Genomic DNA, 4,569 nt, shown 5'->3' with positions numbered 1-4,569 from the left:
AAGTAGTCTCCAGGCTCTGAGCAGTCAGCACAGAGCCTGATGCAGGGCTTGAACTCATGAACAGTGAGATCATGACCTGAGCTAAAGTTGGATCCTTAATCGACTGAGCCACCCAGGCACCCCTATTCTCTTTTGATAGGAAATTATCATTGGCTAAATCAGTACTTTGTGCTCCTCTTATAATGGCACAGGGGTACCTGAGTATTAATTGTTTTGCGTGAGGAGTATAGACTATTATCTATTTGAAGCATGACTTTATTCAAAAGTCCCCATGACAGGATTAAAGCTATATCTATAGGCATCCACCAAACAGAGGGAAATCACATAATACCATTATTACATGAAAACTGGGAGTGATCAAAATTGTCCCTTTTCCTCTGAGAACCACTCTTTAGTCCTGTTGTTCTTCAAGTACCAGGCCCAATGGGATCCCCTAATGAGTTACTTCTTTTTCCTTTTCCTTTTTCCTTGACTTCTGGAGAGTAATATTTGTGCCCTGAGTTTTTGGGTGATGAAATCACACAGTTGAAAACTTCCCTTATATAGTGTAAGAGTGTTGGTCCACTGCAACAAGAAAGCTTATATGTGTTTCCTGGGAATAATTTCAAGGAGAGCCAGTGGGGGCAAGGAGACCCTTCCTAGTAGCTAAAATCAGTTCAGCAAAAAAGCAAAAGTAGTGTGCCATAAAACATGAAATAGGCAGATTTAATTTGTGACTTCAAATAATAAGGCTCTGGTTATCAGAAGAGAAGAGGGGTAAGAAGAATGTAGTAGAGCATTTCTAGGTAAGTTCTGATTTTAATCATTTAAAGGTATCCCACCTCTTCTTTCAGTTGGATTCTTTTCCCTAAATGCTTTCTATCTGTAGCCCCCACTAATTCTATTTAACTGGCATTAATTTGTTAGCCACACAGCAACTTCTACCTCAGATATCTGAAAATACTGCCTCAATTCTGCAAATTGAGCAAGTTTAGAGGATGTAGAAGATGAGGGACTAAAGATTCAAAGAATTAGATGGTTTTGAAATAATGCAGAAACATTGTCAGATATGACAAAATAGAGCTGATATACAAATCCTGGTTCATAGTGAGTACTTAATAAATGCACGTTAAATGAGAGGAATTGCTTAAGGAAAGGAAACTTAGCTGAAGTGCTATGCAATAGAACACAGACATAGGCAGATTCATGCCGTGGGCAAGAGCAGAGGAGTGAAGATAGGAGTTTTGTCAAGAAAAAAAGAAAGCAATGAGGAAAACATTTTAGGCAAAAGGAACTGTTACTCATGGGCCCGCTTCTGACATTGTCTCCAGAATTCCACACACTTGACATAAAGGTCACACTGAATTTCCTGCTACGACTTAAATATACCTAAGCTTTCTAACTATTGGAAAATTTTAAACTCCTCGGATGTTTCTAATATGCAGCCAGGACTGTGAACTACTCTTTTGACTATGGAGTATGAAGGTATCAGGGAGAGAAAGAAAAACTGGCTGTTTCAGGTGGTGGTATGTGGTTTCGTATGATTAAAAATAGAAGCTTAAGAAGCAATTATATTTTCACAGACACACATAAAGTTAAGAAGTGGCTCATTTGAAGGTGCGTGGGGAGATGGAACAGCAAGGGGAAACGCTCTAAGGCAGAAGCAAACTCAGCATGCTTAAAGAAGAGCAAAATGGCCAAGAGTGATGTGAGGAAGGGAGAGAGTGGTAGAAGCTTAAAGGTAAAGAGGTGATATGAGGCTGAAGGACACTTTGTATATCATGAGTGTCATGAATAAGGCACAAGGCATGATGGGAGTACTTCAGAGTGCCTTGTACATCATGGCAAAGACTTTTGATTTTATTCTTTATATAGTAGGATGCTCTTCAGAATTGTAATATCATGTTTATATATTTTTAAAGATAATAGGTCCACTCTCTTAGGCAATTTATTAGACAATAAACAATATGTAGGTGAAAGGGAAGCAGAAAGACCAGTGAGTAGGTTATTTAAGTGGTCCAAAGGAAAACAGAATGTGTATTGGCTACAATGGTGGTGGTGTAAATGACAATAGTCAGAAATCTCACTAGAAAAAGGGAAAGTCCATTGCCCGAAAGAGGAGTACAATTGCAGGAACAAGTTTTTGCATGAGGGAAAGGAAGTATGATTCAGTTCAGAAGCAGATGAGTAAACTCTAAAAAGGAATGAGGCAGACATCCACTGTAATAGGAAGGCACAACCTATGGGTACCAATGCAGTCTATTTTGTGGTAGGAAGATGAGTAAAGTATCATTGGGTTTCTTGTTTTTCTTACGAAAAAGAAAGATCATCTTCTGAATTTTGAGGAAGGAGGTATCCATATTGGGAGATTAATAATAAAAGCAATAAAATGTCTAAAGGGATGAAGTACGAATAGAAATACATTATGGTTGCCTGGCTATACTGAGAACTCATCTAAGGACTGTGTAAACCAGAATCAATGATCATGCTGTGTGTTTTTTGGAAGTCATGTTCAGCTGCTCAGGTATAGATATAAAACCAAGTTGGCTTATTTTTTTAATTTTTTTAATGTTTATTCATTTTTGACAGAGAGAGAGAGAGAGAGACAGAGCATGAGTGGGGGAGGGGCAGAGAGAGAGGGAGGGAGACACAGAATCTGAAGCTCCAGGCTCCTGGCTGTCAGCACAGAGCCCGATGTGGGGCTTGAACTCACAGATGGCGAGATCATGACCTGAGCCAAAGTTGGACGCTCAACCAACTGAGCCACCCAGATGCCCCCAAACCAAGTTGGATTTAACAAGGATTAGTCTTTTTTTTTTTTTTTTAATTTTTTTTTTCAACGTTTATTTTATTTTTTGGGACAGAGAGAGACAGAGCATGAACGGGGGAGGGACAGAGAGAGAGGGAGACACAGAATCGGAAACAGGCTCCAGGCTCTGAGCCATCAGCCCAGAGCCTGACGCGGGGCTCGAACTCACAGACCGTGAGATCGTGACCTGGCTGAAGTCGGACGCTTAACCGACTGCACCACCCAGGCGCCCCATGGATTAGTCTTTTATTATATTAGTACAATTAGGGGAATAAGAGCAAAGATGTGGAATATAAGCACAAGGAAGTGATTATAGTGATAGAAAGTGTTTTCTAACCTGTGAGGAGGTAAGATGGTGATAAGAAAACATGGTAGCTTTGATGGATTAGAAAGCCTAATATCAGAGGATTATAGAAGTGGAAGGCACTAGGGAGGGTCAACAGGAAAAATGTAAGCTTAGGTATAAGAGAATGGATCCTTAGAACAAGATTTTAAAGATGGCTATTCTTGGGGCAGCTGGGTGGTCAGTTGGTTAACTATCTGACTCTTGATTTTAGCTAAGGTCATGATCTCAGGGTCATGGGATCAAACCCTGTGTCAGGCTCTATTCTGAGCATGGGGCCTGCTTAGGATTCTCTCCCCCTCTCTCTCTGCCCCTCCCTGCTTGCTCTCTCTCTCTCTCTCCCTCTCAAAAAAATTAAAATATTAAAGATGGCTATTCTAGTGCTCTATTTATGATATTATGAATGGCTGAAGTAGTGTAGACAAAACAACCATTGAGAATTGAGATCAAGAAATAAAAGACTAAGCTTTTTATCAGCTTGTCTATATGAACCAATTATAGGCAACCATTATGGCAGAAGTAGTAACAGAGGGAAAGGCAGTAAGAAAGGTACAGAACATAACTTGATAGGGAAGGAGGCTGAAGGTATAATAGGTAATTGCTAAGAGAGTAGGGAAAGGTAGTATGATCTGACAGCCTGAATTTCAAAGGGGCCTGTATTTTTCAGGTGGAAGGACAAAGATCGAGAAAGTACAATGAGGAATAATAGGGCTCTAACACATTCCTCATTTTCAGACTCTATAGTCTGTGAACAACAAAACTTATAAAAACAGCTTCCATTTGATGTGGCTGCACAGAATGTAATGTGCTCAGAACAGAGTCTGGTTTCTGTTAGAAGAAGAAACTAAAGTGAATTTTCAAAAACAAAGGGAAGTTTTTGACAATAATCTATAAATTCCAAAAAGTACAGTGTAAAGATTTGGGAAGTGATGAGTAGGTAGGGAGCTGAATATAATTAGGAGATGTAATAACTATTTGGTAATTGAAATTCTGATCATAAAGACTGACTACGAAGGCTAAGTTGGCTTAAGATGACAATAGAAAACAGGAATGGGAACTATGATGAGATTTGTTCTGAAGGTATCTGGGGGGGGAAATGGATGTTCAGATAGAATTTAATTATTTTGTTCAGATCTAATTTATTGTTTTAATGTTCATTTTGAGAGAGAAAGAAAGAGAGAGTAGAGGAGGGGCAGAGAGAGAGGGAAAGAGAGAATCCGAAGCAGACTTTGTGCTGTCAGTACAGAACCTTGCACAGGGTTTGATCCCACAAACTGTGAGATCATGACCTGAGCTGAAATCAAGAGTTGGACGCTGAACCAACTGAGCCACTCAGGTGCCTCAGATTCTTCTGTCTCTTTAATGGTACCTCCCACCTCTCTCTTCATATTTCCATTCTCATTCTGCCTCTGGGTCTTATTAGCTCTGGAATACATAG

The sequence above is a fragment of the Neofelis nebulosa genome, chromosome 10 (genome assembly GCF_028018385.1).
Source record: "Neofelis nebulosa isolate mNeoNeb1 chromosome 10, mNeoNeb1.pri, whole genome shotgun sequence".
Lineage (NCBI taxonomy): Eukaryota > Metazoa > Chordata > Mammalia > Carnivora > Felidae > Neofelis > Neofelis nebulosa.
This window is presented reverse-complemented; position numbering follows the sequence as displayed.